At 47.5% G+C, this 25,455-nt stretch overlaps 1 protein-coding gene across 1 annotated transcript in view; it reads left to right on the top strand.

Annotated features, from left to right (window-relative positions):
• The first annotated feature begins 1,480 nt into the window (after window positions 1–1,480).
• The window catches only part of LOC128901743 (leucine-rich repeat and fibronectin type III domain-containing protein 1-like protein), a 56,854-nt gene continuing 32,879 nt past the window's right edge, over window positions 1,481–25,455 (top strand). Inside the window, 1 exon segment of the mRNA XM_054183894.1 lies at window positions 1,481–1,897. The gene's annotated coding sequence lies outside the window, so the exon portion shown is untranslated.

The raw sequence follows: 25,455 nt of genomic DNA, 5'->3' as shown, positions 1-25,455 counted from the left end.
AAAAAGCTTGGTAAGGCTTTGGTTCTTCATGCCACCACTCCTATTCCAAGGTACCTTCAAGGGTCTCCTCAACCTGCAGCTTGAGGCCCTTGTGGAGGTTTAATTCATTCTCATTTTGAAGACTTAAATTTGTTCCTTTCCTCCAATTCTTCTCTTTTATTTTTTATTTTTTCATTTTTTAATGAAAGCGTTCTTCCCTGAGTCACCGTAACTAAGATCTGAATTGCAAATTATGTTCCATCAGAGAAAAAGAGGGGGTTCCCCAACCCCCCTGACTAATCATACCCAAGCAGAGGAAATCAGTAGTGCTATTAAAGGAGCCAGAATGGGAAAAACAAATGAGACTGGGTGCTTTTCCCGCATTAATGTAACTGAAAAGCAGGGCTTAGCTCGCTCACTCGCTTTTCTCTGAAATAAAATGCCTCTTCTAGGAATATTTTTATAATAGCGCTGGGCTGCATGCAGTTTCTGAACTCATTCCTGTTGGCTAATTTCATAATTTCTTCCCCTGAACTTCCAATTTAGCACCCACACCTTACTAATTAGCAGCACTGTGAGCGCTGACGGGGAGCTCTTTGGCAAACTTGGAGATTTCAGACAAGTGTTTGGCTGAAAGGGGCGGAAAAGTGGAGGATGCAGAAAACGGAGGTACCGTGAATTGTTCAAATGGCATTTAGGGGTCCTATTCCTCCTCCTGCGCTTAATTAGAAATGAAATCTGCTTTTATACCACGTATGTTATGTATGTTACTTATATATGCACCACTTAAGTGGTACCTTTCTCTGCCAGAAGGTTACATGTCACTTAGCAAGCCACCTTGGTTATTATTTTGCAGCAAGATAAAAATCCCCCAAAACGAGCTAGGGACGATGACGAGCGGCCCCCAGGTTGGAGAGAAGAATTCAAAATCTGAGTTTTGTTTGGGGGAGGATGGGCACAGCGAGAGCTGGATACAGGCGGTGGAGGGAAAGAGCCTGTGGGGTGTATCCGCAAGAATCGGCGGTTTGATCTGTTTGACCTTGTGGCTTTAAAAACGTAGATTGGCCCCGAAGAGTGAAAGCTTCCGTCCTTGTCCTGCTGGGTTTGGGGGAAGGGCTGGGGGGGTTTTGTGGGATTTGGATTTTTTTTTTTTTTTTTGGGGGGGGGGGGGGGGGAGGTGTCCCTTTTTTTTTTTCTTTCCTTAATTTACTTCTCTTTCTTTGTGAGGATGTGTTGGGTGTGCAGTGGATTTTGGGGTTGGGTTTTGGGGTCGGGTTTTTTCCTATTTGTTTGTGGGGTGGTTTTTTTTTTGGTTGGGTTTGGTGGGGCTTTTTTTTTTTTTGTGGTATGGGTGTTTTTTTCATGTTTGTTTGTTTTTTTTTTTAATTATTTTTTTTATTATCTATATCTGCAGCTGCCCTACATAAGCTGCTTAACTTTGCAACCAGAGGGTAGGCTGCATCTTTCCCCGGCAGGGCCTGGAAGCTGCCTATGTCCGGCCACGTATTTGTTTCTTGAAGGAGGAATGAGCTAAGTTTGGCTTTACCACTTCACGTGCTCCCCAAAACGAGTAAAGCTACTCCAGGTCTGGTTCCGCTGTGCAACGCGGCGTGCTGCAGAAACCTCAAAATTATTTCTGAAGCCAAGTTCAGCTGTGTCAGCGTGCCGCTGGAGGTGAATCAGCCCTGACGGAGCCAGAAATAATTAACCTCGGGTGCAGAGCTGTGCTAACGCAGCTGCACCTCAGTGAATTTACGGCGTGAGCAGCTCTGTGCCTGAAGAAGATATTTTCTAGCCCGTTTGGACTTTGCGAATCCTGTGCTCCGCCGGGGCTGCTGGAGACGTGCTGGTGAAGGAGGTGAGGTCTCGCAGGAGATGCTGTTCCCGCTCAGACCTCCCCACCCCAATTTGAAAGGAGGTAATGCTGCTCGGATGGCCTTGTGTTCTTTGGAAAAGTCTTTCTGCACCAGCAAGCGTTGGCCAAATGGGAATTATTTGGCCCGTTGTTTCCGAGTTTGGTGGTAGGAGGAGAGGGAAGATGTTGAAGCCATTGGCGTGATGGTCTTTGAGCAGTGACTATGCGAGACTGCTGCAAGTGGAGATATATAATATATATATATAAAATCTTGCAAACTTGTTTGGGACCTGGGTGGCTTCTACACTTGCCATGGTGCTAGAAAAACATAATGTTACCTACAGAGTGTCAAAGTGGACCTTCAAAGCTTTGTTCATGTATCTGGAGACCTTGGAGCACCCTTGCTTTGCTGCTTGGCATAGTTCATGGATGTACCAGGGCAAACTGAATGTGCCAAACCAGTGGTGATGCGAGACTGGGAGTGCGTGAAGGCATATTGGTGGATCCTTAGCCACCTTATCAGTGGATAAGGAACTGGCTGGATGGCCGCACTGAAAAGTTGTAGTCAGCAGCTTGATGTCCAAGTGGTGACCAGTGATGAGTGGCGTTCCTCTGGGGTTCCTCAGTGGGATCAAGGGCACCCTCAGTGAGTTTGCTGATGACACCAAGCTGTGTGGTGCGGTCAACCTGCTGGAGGGGAGGGATGCCATCCAGTGGGACCTGGACCAGAGGAACCTGGACAGGTGGACCTTGAGAGGTGGGCCAGTGCAAACCTCGTGAAGTTCAACAAGTTGTCGCTGCCCCATCCCTGGAGGGGTTCAAGGCAGGTTGGATGGGGCTTGGAGCAACGTGGTCTGGTGGGAGGTGTCCCTGCCCAGGGCAGGGGGGTTGGAACTAGATGATCTTTAAGGTCCCTTTCAACCCAAACCATTCTATGACATGGGAATGACCTCAGTTGCCACTGCAAGGTTAAATGAAGGGGATGATGCTAAATTTCCAGAGAAGGCTCTTGTGGCCGCCTTCATACCGTTCAATGGAAGCAGAGTGCGGTCTTTAAATGATTTTGCCGACTTTTTCTGCTGCCTGTGAAAAATGTTATAGCAAATGAAACATCCGAACGTTTTGTTTTCTCAGCAAAATTAGATATTGAAAGGTAAGCGGCTCTTGGGCCAGGCAGTCAGAGACCCAATTAAATATACGGCTAACAGATTGTATGGCCTGATAGCACACCATGGGAGGAAATAATGGGCATCAGCAGATGTGGTCAGCTTACAGCTAGACATGTTAAAGATTTTGCCCTCTGGGAGGAAGTTGGGTAATATTTCTTCTGCGGTGTCTTTGTTGTGGCTTTTTTTTTTGGGGGGGGTGGTGGTGGTTTGTAGGTGGGTCTGGGGTTGCACACAAGGGATGTGCAGGCTTGGAGACCAAAAGGACGCGTGTGTCGGTGGCACCTGGAGCATCCCACTGAGGTGCACTGTATAAATATGCAAATAGCTCGCGTGGGTGCCGTGGAGAAGGGCAGGTGGAGACGGGCATAGGTAAAGCGGCTCTTCCTGTAGGTATGCCGTAGGTAGCTGGGAAAAGAGTTTATTTTATGTGGATATGTGTCTTTCTGGTGGGTGCTGTGGGTCTTGTCGCTGCTTTGTGCTTACTGGGTGGACGCTTTCCCTGCACGTTTAGCAGGAAATTTCCTCTGTCATAGAATCATAGAATTGCTGAGGTTGGAAGGGACCTTTAAGATCATCGAGTCCAACCTTTAACCTACCCTGACAAAAGCCACTTCTAAACCATGTCCCTCAGTGCCACATCTACCCTTCTTTTAAACACCTCCAGGGATGGTGAATCCACCACCTCCCTGGGCAGCCTATTCCAATGTTTAATAACCCTTTCAGTGAAAAAATGTTTCCTAATATCCAATCTAAACCTCCCCTGACATAACTTGAACCCGTTCCCTCTCGTCCTATCACTTGTCACCAGGGAGAAGAGGTCAGCCCCCATCTCTCTACAACCTCCTTTCAGGTAGTTGTAGAGGGTGATAAGGTCTCCCCTCAGCCTCCTCTTCTCCAGGCTAAACACCCCCAGCTCCCTCAGTCGTTCCTCATAAGGTTTGTCCTCCAGACCCCTCACCAGCTTTGTAGCCCTTCTCTGGACACGCTCCAACACTTCAATGTCCCTCTTGTAGCGAGGGGCCCAAAACTGAACGCGGTACTCGAGGTGGGGCCTCACCAGTGCCGAGTACAGGGGGATGATCACTTCCCTAGTGCGGCTCACCACACTATTCCTGATACAGGCCAGGATGCTGTTGGCCTTCTTGGCCACCTGGGCACACTGCTGGCTCATATTCAGCCGGCTGTCAACCAACACCCCCAGGTCCTTTTCTGCCGGACTGCTTTCCAGCCACTCTGCCCCAGTCCTGTAGCGCTGCATGGGGTTGTTGTGACCCAAGTGCAGGACCCTCCGGAGTCTGCAAGGACATCTCTGGAGGGAGTGCATTTGACAGGGTAGTCGTTTTCCGAAGCGATGTACCCCTCTCCTGGAAGGCGCTTGGCGTCAATCCGCCACGGCAGACCTGAGGATTGCAGGGCTTTCTGGTGTTTTGCCGGGAATGCTTTGAAAAATAGCCGCGTTTGGTAGCGGAGGCAGGGAGAAGGGCCGGGAGAGGCTTATCTGGACTGGCAGGTTGCGAGCTGCTGATGTACCTTTCTCCCTCATCTTGTGACGGGGTGAGAAATAAGTCCTGTTAAGGTGATAACGCTACTAAACCCAGACATGTCAGCACCTGGGGAAGAGGCCGGAGTGTTTATCAAAATGCGCTTAAATGTTGTCAGCCTCCAGCCTCCGCACCACGGTATTGGAGAGATGCCTGCCGGTAATTCCGCATCTACAGAATTTGGACAGCCCATAGGCGCCGTGAGTGACGGCTTACGGAGCCTATTAATTACGCAGAAACCAGATTTGCCCTCTGGGGTTGATTTGTCTTTGGGCAAAGCTCGTGTAGGAGGAATTCATTCCTTCAGAGCTTTTTGGAGCCAACCAGCCAGCCGTGAGCGCTGGCGGTAGAGGTGTGGGCATGGAGGTGGCGTCTCTTCACCTGGTCTGGTGGGGTCAAGGCGTAGGGAAGCCCTTGCACGGTTCATTGCTTCCTTGGGTTTCCAGCAGCCGTGGGAAAACCGCTTCAGCCCTTTGGGTTTGCCAATAAGATCTCCTGAAAGGGGGAAAAGGGGAAGGTGCCGCGTCGCTTGGCAAAGGCAGCGACTGGGATCCAGTAAGGGCTACGGACACTCAGCAGAAAATCAATTGTACGAGGAGCATACGGGAAAGATGGAAGCAACGAGGCAATAGCAGGACCAAAAAAATTCAACGGGGGCCGTGCTGCGTCGTTGTGCAGCCCCACAAATGCTGCAGAGGAAGCTTTCCGCGCGTAAGTCTTAACCTGCTGGAAAAGTGGCACAATTTTTCTTCTGCTTTAGCGGTTTTTTTTTGTGGGGTTGGTTTTTTTTTTTTTTTATTTTTTTTTTTTGGCTCGGCACAAGGCTTACCAGCTACAGTCTTGGGGAAGATTGTCGCTTTGAGAATAAGGTCAGTTCAAGAGGATTCTGGCTGTTGAAATGCAGCTAATTCAGTCAGACGCGGCCACCCTGGGGTATCAAGAAGCTTCAGCTCTTGTATGGTAAATCTCAGTGTCAGAGTCTTCATTACTTTTTACTCACTGGAATATAATCCTCCCCTAAAATGCTCTGAGAGATAAGATCGTGCCCAGACTTTCAGGTCTGCTTTTACATTCGCATTTTCTCTGTGGCATATGCTCTATCAGGAGCTATTTGCCTTTGTCTGGGCGCTTTTTGGGGGGGGGGGAAGACTTTTCTGCATCTCAAAGCATATTTGACTTTAACAAGAGGATGGTAATGCCTTTCCTGATAGATGCTGCATCTTTTAAAGTTGCTTTCTTGCGTGTATAATAGTCATTATTTCTCTATCTCATTTTCTTTCTTTTCAGCTGTTTGCAAGGGTTTTTACAAAAGCTGATTCACCAGCGGCTGCCATGTAATACAATAGTTGCTGCCTTTTAGATGGTGTTAAAATGAACCTTTAAAATTGTGCCTATAAAACACCAATTTATCAAATCCTCCTGAAAAAGAGACTGTCAAAGCAGGGGTTTTTTTTTTAACATGTTTATTGTATTATTATTAAAAGCTTGCAGAATATATGTTTATACTGGGTGCTTCTAGCTTGCATCCGCATCCCTCAATAAAACGTCTGAGGGAATTTCAGGGATTTTAAATTTTTTTTTTTTCCTATTTTTTCCCTTTTAGATTCCCTCCCTTTTTTTTTTTTTTTTCCCCTCCTCCTTTCCAATCCGTTTTCTAGTGGCGTTCGTGCGGCTTTTGCTGCAAAAATTCAGCACTAGGAGTATTCTGTCAAGGTGCTCGTTAACCTTTGAAGCAGGATGAATTCTAAGGGGAGGCGGGGAGTAAGTCACGAGCTGGGACCCAGAGGTTGTCGCCAGCTGCAGAGACTAACCAGGCTTGGCGCAAGCGGGATTTTGTTTGCAAGCGCGTTGCTTTCCCTTCCTAGGAGGGGAGAGAACAAAACGCGACGCCGTTCAGCAACGCGTGCTTGCTGCGAGCGTTCGAGCTATTAACTGTGGTAAGCGTGGAGTGAAAAGCGTGTCTTAGACTCCCTGGAAAAGCAAAAGGAAATAGTAGAAGTAGTTTAATGGTAACGGCACAGTTGCCGGAGACCCGTCGGCTCATCCAGCTAGCGAGGATGCAAGACTTGTCAGCTCCCCGAAGAGGACGACTCGCATCCTGATGGTGCAAAACCTTGCCTGGGGAGAGGTCTTCAGAGAATGGTTTGGGTTGGAAGGGACCTTTTGAAGGTCATCTAGTGGAACCTCCCTGCCCCAGGGACCTTCAACTAGATCAGGTTGCTCAGAGCCCCGTCCAACCTGGTCTGGAATGTTTCCAGGGATCTATAACCTCCCTGGGCAATCCGTGCCGGTGTCTCACCACCCTCAGCATAAAACACTTCTTCCTTAGATCTAATCTAAATCTTCCCTCTTTTATTTTAAAACCGTTACCCCCTGTCTTATTGTAACAGGCCCTGCTAAAACGTCTGTCCCCATCTTTCCCGTAGGCCCCCTTTAGGCACTGGAAGGGGCTCTGAGGTTTCCCTGGAGCCTTTCTCTTCTCCAGGCTGAAAAACTCCAACTCTCTGAGCCTGTCCTCACAGCAGAGGTTTTAAAATAAAGAAACATAAGGACTGCCACGAGTTTCCAAAACGCTGGGGGGAAGATGGAGCTGGAACTTGGGCTACAAGCGCATCCTACGGCTGGTAGGGGACTTAGGGGCCTGTCAGTTTTTACGTGAACCCGATCAAGAACTTGGGACATCATCCCCTTTATGGTCTTCTGAGATGCGCAGAGCAAGAGGGCGGCTTTTGCGGCCGTAAATGTCCGAGCCAGCTTTCCTGGTTGTTCTCCGGCCGGCGCCATGGCTTGGTGCCGCGCATAGCTTTGGCAGCAGAGCCGTCCGACAGCAGGATGCTCTGATGGCCAAGTTGGGGGGTGCACGGTCTCCTCGCCACGCGCGCGTCATCTCTCCTGGCCTTTCTCGCTTCCTGGCTCAAGGACGATGTTAGCGAGCATCCTTTCCTTAGACATGCCCTTTCTTACCGTTTACGGGACGTCTCTCGGTGCGTGCGGTTGCGTATCAAAACGCAATAGAGAGTTCTCCAGTGGTTTGGGAATGACTGAATTGAGTCAATCTGCACGCAGGGGGAGGAGAATGGAAAAGTTTGGTATTTTAATAAGGTAGATGGGAATAACGGTCTCAACTGGGTTAATGCGCCAGGAATTTGGGTTATATTGGTAGCTTTGACACGAAATGGTGGATGTAAAGCAGAGGTGGAATGGCAGGGCTGCTTCTCTCGATGCGAACTTATCTTGCTTTGCAACGTCAACTTTCACAGCTCGGCAAATCACAGTGATTCCCATAGAGGTTAGCTGTTTTCTTTGGTCACGTATATTTTTTTTTTTTTTTCTTCTTAAGCCAACAGCTTTGTGGCATTACCTAATTGGCTTTAACTTTGAGGGAGTTAAAGCAAAATAAATCCCCAAATGGATGACTTTGTTCAGAATGAAAATGCGTTCAGTCATTATAGATGAGCGGAGTTGGCTAATCCTGATTTGCAGCCCCTTAAATTGGGATTAAAAGTGGTCACACGAGGATTAAGTGCAGTTTAAATAATCTACTAGGAATGTAATTCAGATTAAAAAGCTTGTGTTGTAAAGGCAGTGTGTTTTGGGTTATGGCACCCCTGCGTGGCATGCCCTTCCCTTTGCTTTTCAGAATGAAAAGTAAAACATTGCTGTAAGTCACAAACTGAGTAGTCATTCCCTGGCAGCTTTTTGTCTTTTGTATTTTTTTATTTATTTTTTTTTTTCTTTCCTTTTGGATTGCGCTTTGTGATGTGTGTTTAAGGCATTCCACGTTTCTCTACATTGTAAAAAGAAATCTGTAAAGAAAACGTTCAACCTATTAGATAATCTGAAATCCAGCCTTGGTTGGGATGGAGAAAAGTAAATAAACTAGGAAAAAATTATTTATTTGTTCTGTGTGCTAGAAACTGTGTTATTATTCAATAATGGGACATTACTCATCCACACAGATGGTGAAGTAAGATGAGAATAGCAAGTGTTTTGGTACTGAATGGGGATAGAATTGCTGAAGATGCCTTCTAGTGGGTTTGCTGGGAATTCAGACTGAGAAGACCTTCCACATTGTCATTCCAGCTGGAAAAATATCTCCTCGCAGGCTCCGGAATGGATGTCATGTGGAAGTATTCAATTCCATAGGCATATTTTTTTCACTTTCCTCCAGTGCAGCGACTTTTCGTGTGCCTCAGAACTTCTCTCCTGTATTTCACGCGGAGGGATGCTGTGATTGCTGATGCTGACACATACGCTGAGAGCCTAAACTTGCCTTGGTGCCCATCTAGTACACTTGGCAGCCTCCTGAATTGTCTTCTGATTCATTTTCGTGCTTAGGATGTGCTGGTTCTAAACCAGCTTCAGAGATTTGGGGGTCTGGGCAACAAGGATAAATCGTGATGCCCTACAGTGATGTGTTGAGAGACGGCCAGATGATGCACCAGTTTGTCATCGTGTTTTTTCAGAGGAAGCTTGCTAGCTTGCCAGATTTATGATGTGTGTCAAAACTGTGCAGTCTCTCCATTTTTGAGGCAGCCCCTTTCAACCCCAGCGGGTCGCGCTTGTCACACGGACGTGGGCTTGGAAGAGACCTTGGTTTTACCTTGCCACCTCAGTGTAGGCTTCAGCTGGTACCACGGGGGAGAGAGTGATGGTCAAGAACTTAGATGGCTCTCATTCGTCACTGTCGTGGGTTGTTGGGTGAACTGACATGTCCTTCAATGACAAAGAGAAAGGATTTAGCTTTACCTGATGCACTGTTTTCTCTGCCTGGGAGAACAGAGGAATTTTGCTTCAAGGGTTTCATTAACACTTCTCAAGGTGATATAATCATTTGTGTGAGAGCAGGAGAACTTGCTAAAGGGCTTTTAATGAGCCCTCTCTCCTGTAATTTCAGACTGCAGCCTGGATAGTGCTTTCCACGTGCTAAAGCAGCGCTCTCGATCCCAAATTAGCACCTGGCTGTGAGCTGAGGGGTCATTTTGCACCACAGCGAAATAGCAGAGGAGCCCCCAGAGCTTTCCGGCAGGTGACATAGGTGTTACCTGTGGTGTGGACTCCCCTGCTGAGCGTGGGCAGTCGGGTGTGGGTCTGTCACACTTGTCACATACTACCCTACAGCGTCATGCCCTTCTCTTCCCATTTATTGAGCCTCCTTCAGCTGTAGCACCCTCCATGCACTCCAGGACTGTTGCTTTGCCCTCTTCATGTGCTCGTAGCCTTGCCCTCTTCAGCTGCCGTAATTATACACCACAAATTGCAAATTGGGACCTCTCCGCTGTAGTGCATGTATTCTTTGCCTCGGTCGAAGATGTGACTTGGATGCTTCTCTCAACAGAATGATGAGAGAGCGTCTATGTGTCCTGCTTCGGCCTTTGAACTACCCTCTGCTTCCCGGATCATTAATCCATTATAGTATTTAGATAATTCATCTCGCCCTTGGCAGTATGATATTAAATATTTGACGCTCTCAGAACTGAGGACACGTAAGCATCGCTCAACAGAGGGACGATTTCTTTGTCAATGCAAGAAAAAATGTGCCTTGCGTGACATTCTGCAGCGGGCTTGAGATCCAGCATTGGTGGCACGCTCCGAGTGAAGCCCTACCCAAGAGCAGCAAAGCTGCACTGGTATCTCTGGTATCTCTTTCCCAGTCAACGTCTGGCTTTTGCCTTTTGGAAGCTTGATAGCAACCTGCGTTGCACGTGTAGCAGGCGCTCTGCTTCCCAGCAAACCAGCTGAGCTTACGGTAGCCCAGGAGCAGGAGAAGAGTCTTGTGCCAGTTGTGTCCTGAATGACTTGACGTTGGAGATTTTAGCTAGGTCAGCCTCAAACTAGGGTCCACCAGGGATCTCACAGAGTCACAGAATGGCAGGGGTCGGAAGGGACCTTTGGAGATCATCCAGTCCAACCCCCCCTGCCAGAGCAGGGTCACCCAGAGCAGGCTGGACAGGAATGCATCCAGGTGGGTTTGAGTATCTCCAGAGCAGGAGACTCCACCACCTCTCTGGGCAGCCTGTGCCAGGGCTCTGGCACCCTCAAAGGAAAGAAGTTTTTTCCTCATGTTGAGATGGAATTTCCCGTGTTCCGGCTTGTGCTCGTTGCCCCTTGTCCTGTCACTGGGCACGACTGAGAAGAATCTGGCCCCATCCTCTTGCCATCTGCCTGTTAGATATTGATCAGCATTGATGGGATCCCCTCTCAGTCTGCTCTTCTCCAGGCTGAACAGCCCCAGGTGTCTCAGCCTTTCCTCGTCAGAGAGGTGCTCCATTCCCTTGATCATTTTTGTAGCCCTCTGCTGGACTCTCTCCAGCAGTTCCCTGACTTTCTTGAACGGGGGGGGGGGTGCACAACTGGACGCAGTACAGCAGCTGTGGCCTCACTAGGGCAGAGCAGAGGGGGAGGATGACCTCCCTTGACCTGCTGGCCATGCTCTTTTCAATGCACCCCAGGAGACCACTGGCTTTCTTGGCCACAAGGGCACACTGCTGCCTCGTGGTCAACTTGGTGTCCACCAGAACTCCCAGGTCTTTCTCTACAGAGCTGCTCTCCAGCAGGTCAGCCCCTAACCTGAACCAGTGTATGGGGTTATTCCTCCCCAGGTGCAGGACCCTGCACTTGCCCTTGTTGAATTTCATTAGGTTCCTAACCTCGAGAGTGGACAACTTGTTGTCCTCTTTCTGCTGAGCCCACAGTCAACTGGATGGCGGTTGCAGTTGGATTTGTGTTTTGGATGAATGCTCCCCCCCCCCCCCCCCCCCCCCCGCTTTTTCAACATCTGTATCTTGTGGAGTTGAGCTTAGTTAGCCCTGAGTCGTCTCCTCTGACTCTTAACCACAGGGAGATGTTCGTAGTATTATTGTGCCAAGTGCTTTTCTGGTTTGGTTTGGTTTGGTTTTTTTTTTTGCAAAGGATACTGTTAGAAGATAAATGTTGTTTAGGAGATATTCACTGCAATTAGAACTACAACAATAACCTAGATTTACTGGAGCGGTGCAGCCATTTATTAAGCCTAAGTGTGCAGGTCCTTAATTTCCTGTTGGGGTTTTGTTTGTCTATCGTTCTGTTTGTGCTCGGTGTAATACCAGGAATGGGTTCTCTGCCAGAAACGATTCAGAAGATATAGTGTTCCATCCATGAAAACTTCAAAGAAAGGGTGTTGGTTTTTTTTCCCCTTAAGACAAAGTACTTGGTGAAATAGCCCCTGGTTTTCTGAGAGACGCATTTGAGTGTCTAAAGATGTGATGAAAAATGTCTGATCTTGCTTGATCTTCAAATTGCAGTAACTTCATTTTTCCTCATTGAGACACGAGCCTTCAGACTAATTTAGTACATCTCGCTCCCTTAACAAGCTACGCTATTATTACTTATTTTGATAGCGCCGTGGGGTTCTGCTTGCCTATGCACAAAAGAGACGGGCCTTGAAGGTAAAACAAGGTTATTGCAATGCAGAAGATTAACCCAAGCGTTTTTCCATCTGAGCAAGGAAGGGGGATAAATACCTGTGCCATGCGCAGGACTCGAGCACCTGAGTGGTCCTCCAGTCTGAGATCTCTAAATCATCTCAGTGCAAATTTTTACAGGTCACATCCAGCAAATATTATCTCGAGATCCTCAGGAAACCTGCTAGCCGTGAAAGACTTGGGTTCCTAATATTAAAAGTTTGTATTCTTATTTCTCTGTCCGTCCCCTAGTTTTATCCTTGCTCCTCGGGATCATCTAGTTTGACAGGTAGATATTTTCCTCTACATTTTAAAACTTGGGGGGATTATTGCTTACCAAAGTAGAAGACGGCCAAGAACATGAAATCAGTTGGCTTTGAGAAGTGTTTTAGTAGCACTTCGACGCATAAAGAGCTGTAGGTCTGAAGATCGTGTGCCGAAGGAGCATGAAGTCTTGAGCGTGTGCGACGTTTAGGGGAGGCTTTGTTGGGTGCTGACCGTTAATGGAATTTCAGACTTTCTCCACAATTTCTGCCTTCTCTTTGTGTGCCTGGGTTGCTGTGTCTCCCATAGAAGAGTTTTGGATGGAAATCGTTATTTTGGATAATTCTATTGGTTTACTTTGACCGTCTTAAATCTTTGTGGTGCTCACAAAGGATGACGCGTTAGTGCAAAGTATTTCTGGACTTGAGTATGACTTTCGGGAAGGAAATCACCTTCAGTGCTACTTAATTCCTCTGTAATCTCATCTCGCTGTGGACCTCAAACTCAGTATATTTTTCTCAAGCTCTTACGACCTCTTCATCTGAAACATTTCATTTTTCTTGCTGGCAGTCAAACGATTTGTTTTGTGTGAGTCTTCTTGCTTCGTTTTAATCCTTTTAATAGAATTAGAGTCCGGGTTCTTCAGATCTACAGAGCTGTTACAAGCCCTTGTAACCTTGCGAGTCCCACCTAAACAGTTACCAGTAGTGGACAGCAGAGACCAAATGTTAACGGCAGACATAAAAATGAAATATAACTTTTGGGAATTAGCACAGAGGATGTGCAGACGATTTGCCTGTGGTCTTGGGGGATAAACTAAGGATAACTCTTTCCCCCTGGATGTGATCTTAGAGATAACTGTCATTTTCTAGAAGGTGACTTGCGTTTTTTGGGTTTGCTTAGCTTGTTCACAAGCAGGTTGGGAAATGCTGCACGCCACGCGTTTCCTGCCGACTTAATGAGCTGCGTCGTTCAAACGGTGATTTATTACAGGCTCTGTAGGTTTGAAAACGACGAACAAATATAATTTTTTGAACCACTGCTGGTAGTAAGGTGAAGTTTCGGTGGGGTGTAATGCACTCCCCTCTCCACGAGCTGTAGCGATGCCACGGTACAGTTGTCCTCCAGCACCTTGCTATTATCAAAATTCACATTAGTGTCATTGCCAAGCACAGATGTGGAGGAGTTGGTGTGCTTGAGGCATCCTGGCTCTGCTTTCTCCACTATTTCATCCCCTTTATTGATAACGGTCAAACCAAGCAATAAGGTGATGCCGTAGATAGGCGTATTTTTGATTATTTTTTTTTTGGAGTCTGCCTTCCTCTTCCTGATTGTCCTGGTCTTGTTCGTTCTTCTGAATCTTGGACTTTAAATTCTGCTGCTGCTCGGTTGTTCCCAGCTCAGGCCACCCACTGCAGTTCATTGGCTTCCTTGGCAAGGCAATTAAACGGTCTGTCAGCCTTCGAAAAGGCCGCCGCTAAAATTTCACCCTGTTCAGATACGTCAGGAGTTTTGAGACCGGCAGATTATTGTTTTGTTTTGGTTTGGTTTTTTTTAAGACGTTTCAAAATTCTTCCGCATTTCTTGCCTTCCCTGTGGCTGTGGTTTATGTTGCCATCTAGCTGTTGACTCGTGATAACCCTTTCTGCATCTGCTAAATGGTGAAACGTCGAAGTTACATTGCAATTAAAAAATACGCAGCAGCCGCTCAGTGTCGGGGAGCGGCAATAGGGCTGAAAGTAAGTTCAAAATTGCGACACTTAATGCATCTGTGGTAATGATCCCCTGCAGTGGTATCTTGACGCTAATTAACCTTGCATTGAACTCACATTACTGGCAAAACTCTAAACCAAACCAAGAGACGAAGGGCGCAAAATCCCCGATGCGGCAGGAGGCTGTCGGCAGTTTTTTAGGATGGAAGTTTCCTTTTTCTTTATTTTTTATTTTTTTATTTCTTGGGGCTGTTTTGGTTGTCTGGGCACCTCCTTCCCAAGAGAATGGATGCCCCATCCCTGGAGGTGTTCAGGGCCAGGTTGGACGGAGCAACCTCTTCTAGTGGGAGTTGTTCCTGCCCAGGGCGGGGGGATTGGAACGAGATGATCTTTAAGGTGCCTTCTAACCCCAACCGTTCTGTGATTCTGTGATAGTAGGAAGAAATTCCTTTGCTGTGAGGGTGGTGAGCCCCTGGCCCAGGTTGCCCAGAGAAGCTGTGGCTGCCCCATCCCTGGAGGGGTTCAAGGCCAGGTTGGACGGGGCTTGGGGCAACCTGGTCTGGTGGGAGGTGTCCCTGCCCAGGGCAGGGGGTGGGAACTGGACGATCTTTAAGGTCCCTTCTAACTCTAACCATTCTATGAAAACAGACAGGATCAAGGCTGTTGTGTGCTTTGCTGAACCCTGAAAGACCTGTAGGACCTGCCTCTGCAGCCCTTTGGGGTTAGGATGATATTTGGCAATTGACTTCTACTTTTGGACAGTTTTTGGTTTATTAACAGATTGTAGATGTTCAGAACCATGATTTCTACCACCCCTGTCCCATAACGATGAAGCACTGGAGTTTTTCTTCAAGTTTCTGGCCCGTGTATGTTCTCCTGGAGAACTCTTCATTTCTGTAGTAGCATAAAACTAACAGAATCACTGACTAAATTCCCAGAGTTATACGCACAACAAGATGAGAAGGAAAACAGCTTCCAGGGTCCATAAATAAAAGTGAATCTCTCTTGCTGCGCTGTAAGATGGTGAATGGCTCTGTCTGCTGGTGGCAAGGTGAAGATTTTTGTTGCCTGCAACAAGCGCTAAAATCTCGTTGCTTGGCATCTCCCTTAGTACTGATTTTAAAGCAGCCCTCGCCAAGCATCAGATCATTAATTCAGCTAGTAACTTCCCACTTTATAACCCTTAGGACATTTTTTTTTTTTTTTTTTTTTTTATGTCGCCCTACCAAGACACATGATGCGAAGATAAATAAAGCAGAGGGATGAGCTCTGTTTTTTTTTAAATAACTTCAAGGGAAGCAGGAAGGAAGAAGAACCGGAAAAGTGGGAAAGAAATAGGGAAACTGTTACGTGCTGTGAGTAGTCCCCAAAACCCAAGTCACCATTCACACCATCAGGTCCAGGTGTGACTACAGCCGCCCATCCGCACCGACCACTTGTCCCTCAACGGGAAGGAGAAGGGACAGATTCTTTTGCACGGAATTGCAGCTAAACGAGGAAATTCCCACCTCGAGGGCCGCTGCTCCGTTAGAAACCAGCTCCGCAGAAGTCTCGAGCATGATTTAATTTCTGTTAAGTAGGTACAGCGCTTTAACTAGGCCAGTACTTCTGGATTTTGGGGAACGTTGGTCCAGGTTTGCTGTCGAACAGAATATACTACTTCCGCGTGATACCTGGCGGGATGCTGAATTTTGGACCAGAGAGACTCCAGCACTTCTCAGGTGTTAAATTGGACGGATTCTCGAGGGAAATGCCCAGGTACTGGTTAGTTTGAAATATAGTCAATGTAATGGGGTTTTGTACGGGCAGAATAAACAATATAATTCCTGCTAATGGGAATGGGACCTATTAATAGCCTGGCATTCGGAGCTGGTTTATGAGTGCTGGTGTGCATGGTGTGGTAGATCTATATTCATTTTATCTCCTTAGCTTTCTCCTTGGGCACTTGGGGTACGTAAACTTGTTTTATGTAGGGCTGGAGGGGACCTTTGAAGAGCAACTAGTCCAACCCCCCTGCCGTGGGCAGGAGACATCTTCAACTAGATCAGGGTCGCTCAGAGCCCCGTCCAACCTGACCTGGAATGTTTCCAGGGACGGGGCATCCACCACCTCTCTGGGCAACTTGGGCCAGGGTTTCACCACCCTCAGCGTAAAATATTTCTTCCTTATATCTAGGCTAGGTGTTCGAGCCTGTATTGCTCTATCCGCAACTCTTAATTTCTGGAGAAAAACAGTCAACAATTTTTGGCTGGTTTAGAAGAGGAGCTTCTATGAAGATTACGCTGAGATTGGGTACCCTTTCTAATTTGCTGAACCATTCGGTGTTCAGTCCTTGCAGCTGCTGCCTCCGCTGCAATCTCGACACTCCTAATGCTTCCGACAAAGTGCAATTCTGGAAGAGAACACAACCTCTTAATTTCAGGATGGATGGCCTCTTCGGTATGTCCATGGCACTGCGTTGTGAATCTGAATGGATTCTCCATCACCTTGAGGACTCTGTATTGAAGTGAACCACTAATCAGCCTCTCCCTTATGAGGGAAGGCTGAGAGAGCTGGGACTCTTTAGCCTGGAGAAGAGAAGGCTGAGGGGAGACCTTATTAATGTTGACAAGTATCTAAAGGGTGGGTTTAAGGAAGATGGAGCCAGACTCTTTTTGGTGGTTCCCAGGGACAGGGCGAGGGGTAACGGGCACAAGCTGGAACATAGGAAGGTCCGATCAAATATAAGAAGAAACTTCTTTATGGTGAGGGTGACGGAGCACTGGAACAGCCTGCCCAGGGAGGTGGTTGAGTCCCCGTCCCTAGAGGTATTTAAGAAACGTCTAGATTTGGCACTTCAGGGCATGCTCTAGTGGCAGAGATTGTAGATTGGTGGGGTTTTTTGTGTGTGTATGGTTGGACTCAAAGGTCCTTTCCAACCATGAAGATTCTATGATTCTGTGTGCTCTGGGCAATCCTGCTTTAGCAAGGGAGTGGGACTAGATGATCTCTAGAAGTCCCTTCCAACTCTGAAAATTCTGCGATTCTGTAACGAAAGTGCAGGAGACTCCCAAAAAGCAGCACAGAGTGGTACAGGTTCGACGCTCAACTTGAAGGTCACTTTGAAGGAAGAAAAGCTTAAGCCTCCCCCCTTTCCATTACGATAGGGGCCCTTTTATATTTAATTTAGGTGTTAGAGCTGTGTTCTCCTATTTGGTCTTCCACACAAATTAAAATAACAGTAAAATCCCCCTTAAAAAAAAAAAAAAGTTTCCACTGTTCCGAAACTACTGTCTCTTCAGTTTCCAGGGATGGGCGTTTCACAGTTAAGTTCATATGAAAGAAAACAATCTCCCTTTAGAGCAAGAAGGCAATTTTTGGAGAACCGGGATGTTGACCTAAATAGCAACTGGAACACACAAAGCGCTTCAATTAGAAAAGGCAATAGCCACCACAGCCAGGATGAATAGTCCCCTAGACTAATACTGTGTTAAGGTCATCTACACCTATTTTGTTGCCATCAGGTAATGAGATTTGGCATTTTGTGTTTTAATATTTGCTTTCTGTGCTCACAGCGTTGCTTCGTTTGGCAGCGTGGGTTTTTGGGAAGTTGTCAGTAGGTTTCGTGGTGCAGAAAATGGCTTTAAAAAAAACCCTCCTGTGTTCTCCGCCGGGTATGTTGGGCAAACCTTGCCCCGGCGTATGCAGGTCTCCAAGGGAAACGCCGCTTCGCGGCGAGCAAACGGGCATGGTTGCAAGGGCGCTTTGTCAGCGGTGACACGAAACTGTGTTATGTACAGTCCTACCTGCCTCATCTTGGGTGCGGATATTGTAATTCTTCGGGAAAGATGCTCCAGATGTGGATAGAAGGCGGCTGAAGTCAATTAGAGCAACCTGCAGCAGAAATTCCAGGAAAAGTTCATGCGTCCAGTGACCGAAATGGGTTGATATTTGGACTCTTTCCCACCTTCTATTTTTACTTGCGTTTCTGGGGGCTTTGTGTGCAAAGGATTTACACGCTTCTCTGGCACGCTCACCAAAACCTGGGAGGGTGTACGTGTTAGGTACCGCAAAGGAATTGAACCATGAATAATTCAGTTTGTTATTCATCCCTTACTCCAGTTTGGGGTAATCAATTCACCAGAATGGACTTCATTTTACAAAATCGTCTCAATAAACCACCAGAAAAATTACTACCCCGGTACTGTCTGTTAAAAATCTGCGATCCTGCTAAAAATCTGCAATCCTACAAGGTTTGGAACACCCCTACAGAGCGTTAATGAAAGAGGAAAAGTTTATGCGTTCTTAGAGGCTCTGGTCAGACGTGGTACCTGCAGGTCACATATTCCATCCGTGAATAAAATATACCTACAAGTTTCGCGCTGGCAGTTGTTGCAGAAGTACTGTGTCGTTCTTTGGATTTTCATTTCAAAGCAAGATGGATCAAGGACAAATGAATTAAGTGAGAGAAAAAGACAGCAATGGATTCCTTAAGCTTATTCCCAAAGGAGCGCCCCACACTTCACTGCGTTTGGCTTTTTTAAGTTGCTGCCGCTGCTACTTTTCTGACCCTGGGGAGCGCGTGTTGCTTCAGTTCCTGGTTCTTCCTCCAGTTAAATCTCAGCAATTATGCATTTGTTCACCGCTTCTAATGCACTCCGTATTTCTGCTCTGCAGAGAGGGTTAGGAGTGGTTTTTTAGAGCCTCCAAGACCACAGAGTGTTAAAGATTAATTCATCAGCTGGTTTGGGTGTTTTGTTGTTAGCCGAAACTCTTGAGAATGTTTAGGAAATTTAGTTAGAAACCTGTGATAGTTGGAAACCTGCATAAAAGCTTAATTTCCTAATGTCTGCTAAACTAGAGTTATCTGGACTAGCACAACAGAATTGTACGTGAATAGAGCAAAAAGGGGCTGGAGCTTTCTGATTGTTATCTCGCAGCAGTGAGCAGCTCGGATTTCCATAACGCTTTTCACAAAGTGGAACATCTTGTAGTGCTTTGCAAAGCATTTAATTACCAGTGATGCTGACGCTTCACTTCTCTGGCCTGGCGTTTAAAGGTGGTATCAGAAAAAAAAACAACACTATTCTTTATGTTTTCAGTAGTAATGTTTGGAAAACTTTGAGCTTCCAAGAGCCAAGCCTAAGCTTCTGCAAGGTCAAAAAATCCCAGAGGCATTTGCGGTTGAGTTCAACCATACCCTTGTATTCCTCTAGCACTATTTTAATTAGGGGAGGAAGGTTATGATGAAGTATGCTTTTAACGGCCAGTCTCTGAAGTGCTAAAACACTTCTGCGGGAAAGGGGGTTGTGTTGTCTGCGCTTTTCCCTTTTCTGCTTTCCAGCGTGAGGATTAAGAAAGCGGTGGCGTAAATACAGCAGGCAGTTTGTGCTCAAAAAAAAACCCCCAACACCACCAAAGTGTTGCGCTGTAAAGCCATGGAAAGGAGAAACCTTAATTCGGCATTGGGATCAAAGAATCACAGAATGGTTTGGGTTGGAGGGGGACCTTTGAAGACCATCTTGTCCAAGCCCCTTGCCATGGGCAGGGACATCTTCAACTAGACCAGGTTGCTCCGAGCCCTGTCCAACCAGACCTGGAATGTCTCCAAGGATGGGGCATCTCCCACCTCTCTGGGCAACCTGGGCCAGGGGCTCACCACCGTCAGAGTACGGAATTTCTTCCTAATATCTCATCTCAATCTCCCCTCTTTCAGTGTAAAACCGTTCCCCCTCATCCTATGGCTCCCCTCCCTGATCCAGAGTCCCTCCCCATCTCTCCTGGAGCCCCTTTAGGGACTGGAAGGGGCTCTGAGGTCTCCCCGGAGCCTTCTCTTCTCCAGGCTGAACCCCCCCAGCTCTCTCAGCCTGTCCTCACAGCAGAGGGGCTCCAGCCCTCTGATCATCTCCGTGGCCTCCTCTGGACCTGCTCCAACAGGCCAATGTCTTCCTTATGTTGGGGGCCTTCTATTTCGACCCACTCCAACAGGACCATGTGTTTTCTGTGCTGAGATCCTGCTCATCTCCATGTGGAATATAGCCAGGAGAGGTTGAACGTCTCCTTGGAGGAGGCAGAGGGTCCTGCTGGTCTCTACCACCCCGCTGGTAAGATCTGGTGTGCTGCCGTTGGCTACGCGATGGCGTCAAGAGCGGTGCAGAGAGGTTTCCTCTGATACATGAGGTTTTGAAGGTAAAAACCAACACCTGTCAGGAATGGTTCAGGCGTAGTTGATCTTCCCCATGCATAAAACCAGACCTTGTCAGCGAAATAAAACATTTATGGGGAAAGGGAGAGAATTTACAAATACCATGAGAGCCATACAGCAGCGTACTTAATGGCCGAGAGGTGGGACAGACCTGCTGTGCGTTATATGGCGGGCAAAAGAGTGTTTCCCAACGAATGCCAGTTCCCTGTGGGTGGGAAATCTACTAAATAATGATGCCTGCGGAGCCGGACTCGCTTTTGCCTGCCAGATGCTGGAGAGAAAATAGAGCTTCCTGGTGCTTATGTGGTCTTTGTGTGCTGGACAATTCCAGATCGTCTTCTGTTTTCCATGTCAATCCACGTACCGTAGAGTCTTTTGGGAGAATGAGAGTGTTGAGACCCTCATTCAATATTTATAGCGCTGCTTGCTCTTGCCCTGAGACAGCAGCTCATTTTCCCCTTGGATTAGGTAAGTTCTTGACATGGGAAATCATTGTGTATTATTATTTTTTTTTAATGTTGTGGATTATTTTTTTTATTTTTTTTTTTGGTGGTGTTGACTACCTCTTCCGATTTAACTGGAATAAGGTGTTTAACGGAGATGACTTAGATGTACTCATTTACGCACAACATAAACAGCTTTAAGGTGTACCTACAGCTAATTTCTAGAAGAACCAGGTGGGGCATGATGTAACCGGGGGATGTTAAGTGAGAGGCCCTCTCCATCTCCTTTCTGAGGCGCTGGCTTGACCTCAAATAAAGAGAAGAACTATGTCGTGTTTAAAAAAAAAAAAAAAAAATAAGTAAGTGAAAGAATAAGCCTGTATTTGGATACAAACACTTGTAAACCACGTTCAGACAGGCTCACTGAGCACTGATTAAACATTCACTGCCGACGTTCAGCAGCGCGCTTCTCATTTCTATAAATACTTTGTCTCCAAGCGCTCTCATTTAAGGAATTTCTCTGGTGGTGGTGGTGGTGGGGAAATAATAAAATAAATCCCTTTTAGCTACACCGGAGCTCTGCAGAAACAGCTACTGTAGATGGCGGGTGATTAATTAACCGCTTGAATCCATCCCGTGCTCCTGCGAAGGGTGGCGATCAAGCGGGTTTCAGTCGGCGTTTCTTAGCCCTGTTCTGAGATGGAAGCTTTTTTATTTGTTTATTACCGCTCGGGTCGTAAAGACAAACTACCTCATCGCGGAGAGGCTGCCGTCCTCTGCTGCAGAAATCAAGATAAGCCACAAACCCAGAGTTAATTTGCCCTTGTAAATAGTCTTCCTTCCCTGGCGGCTCCTGTGGTGCGTATTGTGCACACCAGCAGCAAGAAGACATTATGGAATTTTATAATCCAATTTGAAATAGTTTAAAAAAACCCAAACAAACAAAACAAAAAAACCACAACAAAGCCCCCAACAAAACCTAAACCGCAGGTTTTGTTTTGCCTTTCTTTCTTTTTCAAATCCTCTTCCCGCTCCTCTCGTTGTTTTTAATTCTGGTAGTAAGCAAAGCTCTGGCAGACTAGAGACAACACGTATCTCCTGCGTGATAAAGTCGGATTTGAGACCGGTCTTTTTCTGGCTGCTCTGGAGTAAATTTTGCATTTCAGTAATTTATTTTATTTTAATTTTTTCCTCCCTCCAGTTTTTGACGTTGTTGGTAGGACCCCGTTGCCATCTTGTCACATTTGCAGGACGCAAACGGACTTATCGTCTGGCAATCTCGACTTTTACCGACGTCTCTCTCCACTTCAGTCCTTTTTGGAGGAGCAGGAGCATTTCGCACACGAGAGGCTCTCTAGGGGCCAAGAGTGAGTTGCTTTTCTAGCCAGCGTTGGGTTTTGTCTCCTCTAGAGCAGATGCTCGTGTGATTAGAGAGGCTCGTTCCCTTTCTGTGGAAGGCAGCAGATCTTGCCAAATGTCTGTCCATCTGTCTTGTCAGAGCACTCGAGTCTTCTTGTGTAGGAAGAAAGAAAAAAAATAAAAAAATAAAAAACCCCACAGAAAACCCCCTCTTAAATCTGCTCTTCAGCTGCAAAGCCAAAAAATCAGCATTGTATCTGAGGGATGCTTAGTGGTCAGGAATTAACTGTGATACAGACCTGTCGCCTCTTCTGTGGTAGGGGGGTCATTTGCATGGGATTCATATTTCAAAAAGGAAAAGAATAGCCTTTTAAGCAGATTATTGTCTAATTAAATATTTAACATTTATTTCTGAAGGGAGCGGTGGTAACTTCTGACGCTCAGTTTGCCACAGCCTTTGAGGAGCTTGATTTTTTTTTTTTTTTTCCCCTCCCCCAAATGCTTCCGAATCCTTTATCTACAAAGGTCAAAGTGACACTTCACATGCTAGTTTCTTTTATTTCCCCACTCTGCTGTGTCTTTCGTGTTTCGAACAAAAATGTCAGTCTAGATTAACTTTTGGCATCCTCTTTGTCCTTCAAAGGAGGCTTGTTAGCGTTTCAACATGCTTTGGCCAGTGACAAATGCAGTGTAAGCTGGGACGAAACTCACGCACGCCACCCGCGGGGGAACATTAACTACCTTCTTGAAGGTTTTTAGTTTGTATGGATGTCTGAAGTGTGTGTTAATTGCCTTCATAAATTTTTCAAACTAATATATCATAGAACGGTTAGAGTTAGGAGGGACCTTGAAGATCACCCAGTGCCACCCCCTGCCCTGGGCAGGGACACCTCCCACCAGACCAGGTTGCTCCAAGCCCCCTCCAACCTGGCCTTGAACCCCTCCAGGGATGGGGCAGCCACAGCTTCTCTGGGCAACCTGGGCCAGGGGCTCACCGCCCTCACAGGGACGAATTTCCTCCTAATATCTCATCTCAGTCTCCCCTCTTTCAGTTTAGAACCGTTCCCCCTCGTCCCATGGCTCCCCTCCCTGCTCCAGAGTCCCTCCCCATCTCTCCCGGAGCCCCTTTAGGGACTGGAAGGGGCTCTGAGGTCTCCCCGGAGCCTTCTCTTCTCCAGGCTGAACCCCCCCAGCTCTCTCAGCCTGTCCCCACAGCAGAGGGGCTCCTGATCATCTCCGGGGCCTCCTCTGGACTCACTCCAACAGGTCTATGTCCTGCTGATGTTGGTGGCCCCAGAGCTGGAGGGAGTACTCCAGCTGGGATCTCCCCCGAGAGGAGCAGAGGGGCGGAATCCCCCCCCTCGCCCTGCTGCCCACGCTGCTGGGGATGCAGCCCGGGATGGGGGGGGCTTTCTGGGCTGCCAGCGCACGTTGTTGGCTCGTGTGGAGCTTCTCACCCACCAACACCCCCAAGTCCTTCTCCTCAGGGCTGCTCTCCAGCCGTTCTCCTCCCAGGCTGGATTTGTGCTTGGGGTTGCCATGACCCAGGTGCAGGACCCTGCACTTGGCCTGGTTGAACTTCTCCACCTCTCCAGCCTGTCCAGGCCCCTCTGGATGGCATCCCCTCCCTCCAGCACGTCGACCATGACACACAGCTTGGTGTCATCAGCAAACTCACTGAGGCTGCTCTTGATCCCACTGTCCATGTCGCTGACAAACACGTTGAACAGTGCCGGTGTGCGTGTTCGTGGGTGTATATATGTCTCCAGCAAGCTCCATTTGGATCAAATTGCTTCCATGCACATCTTTGCCTCCTGCAGCAGCCTTGCTACAAGGATTTTGTATCTGCGGCACAAATATTCTTCTTGAGCACCATCTCAGTTATTAGGGCAAATTAAGAATGCTGATAAAGGCCGTGCAATACGTTCCACTTGTAGCATGGGCCGATTAACAAGCAGCACACTGGATCATGAACGGTCTCTATAGCCTTACGTTAATCAAGGGAAATACTCCGTCGCTTCATGGCACGGTGCAGTTAGGTGGTGAGATGCACTTAAACGCAACAATTTTAAAGGACTTTTTGATGTCGGGCTGGTCTGAGGCAAACGGCAAAGTGCCGCGTGTAGGAGAACCGAAGAGGTTTTCATTCCGGCCATCCCGGGACAATTGCTAGAAGGTATTCGCCAACCCTCTGCGGTTTTGGGCTAAAGCATTTGGCAGTTGAGGAGAAAATAAGATGAGTGCGCAATTATCACAAGGGCTCCCCTTGCGCTTTTATAAGTCTTAATTTTAGACTTCTGGGTAGGGGACAGTGTGGTGCCGGTATTCGTATCTGCCCTATGTCCATGTTTACAAGGAGCTTGTTTCTTACTGCTGTGCTGGTTGAGCTGGCATCCCCTGACACGTGTGCTCAGCCAGGAGTTTTTCCTACAGATTTCAGCTTTTTGCGGCACCTGCAGCTTTCTGATTTGCTGCATTAACCAGGGAAGGTGGTGTGAGAGAGAGAGAGAGATTCTGCTTCAAGCTCATAGAAGAAATCGTGAGCCAGGAGGAACGGAACACACCGTAAGCATTGCACGATTGTTCTCAACAATTGCAATTTAAAAAAAAAAAAAAAAGAAAAAAGGCGTTAATCTTGACGCAGAGGGGTTTATAAGTCTCTTTGGAAACTGCTGCGTGCTGGGCAAGAATGCTTGGCTTTGTGATAGCGTTTCATTACTTTGTGCCGCACAGGACCAAGATGGGCTTTTTGTTTTCTTCTCCCAGCTCTCCTGCCGATTTCAGCCCCAACAGAGGGTAGAGGTGACGGGGAACCGCCGAATAAAGCCCGAATGTTGCGCTTGTGTTGGAAAAGCGGAGTCCTAATAACATGTTGCGTGCGTTTTGCCGGTTATCCTCCACCCTGCCTTGCCTGCCGCGCTCTCTGCGGGCGGTGGATTCTCTCTTCACGGCGGCAGTAGAGCGTTGTGGGGCAAAGCGAGTAGGAATTTGGGGTGCTGCTTTGATAAAGACGTTATTACGTGGTTTTCCTTAAGCAGAAAAGGAAGACGTGGAGTGGTACAAACTAAGCAGTCATCTGGCTTATAGTCAAAATCTTTGCTTGTCTCTGGGCCGGTCGTGCCTGGGCCGGGTCCCAAAGCGAGGTGCACCCAAAGCGAGCACCCGACGTTCAGAGGAAGGTGCTTCGCTTCTACCTGATACCCTTTCCAGCCCCCAACAGTGGTTCTCTCTAGATACTGCCTCCTCAGAAATGCTCAGAGATAAAGGCGGGGGTGCGTGCTCTGGAGGGATGCAACAGCAATTGAGAGGGAGAGCAGGAACGTAGTGCTGCCGGTGTTCAGCAGGAGAGACTTCCCGGTGGCTAACGAAATGGCTCTCAGCGATGCGTCGCAGGGATCCGCTGATAAAGCGCGCTTCATTGGATCGCAGGAGAGCCTTTCCATCCCCCTAGACTGATTTTTTTTTTTTTTTTTTTTTTTCTCAAATATACCCCTGTCAGTGCCAGCA

The sequence above is a fragment of the Rissa tridactyla genome, chromosome 27 (genome assembly GCF_028500815.1).
Source record: "Rissa tridactyla isolate bRisTri1 chromosome 27, bRisTri1.patW.cur.20221130, whole genome shotgun sequence".
Lineage (NCBI taxonomy): Eukaryota > Metazoa > Chordata > Aves > Charadriiformes > Laridae > Rissa > Rissa tridactyla.
Note: the sequence above shows the minus strand (reverse complement) of the source record. Positions and strands in the feature narration are given on the sequence as shown.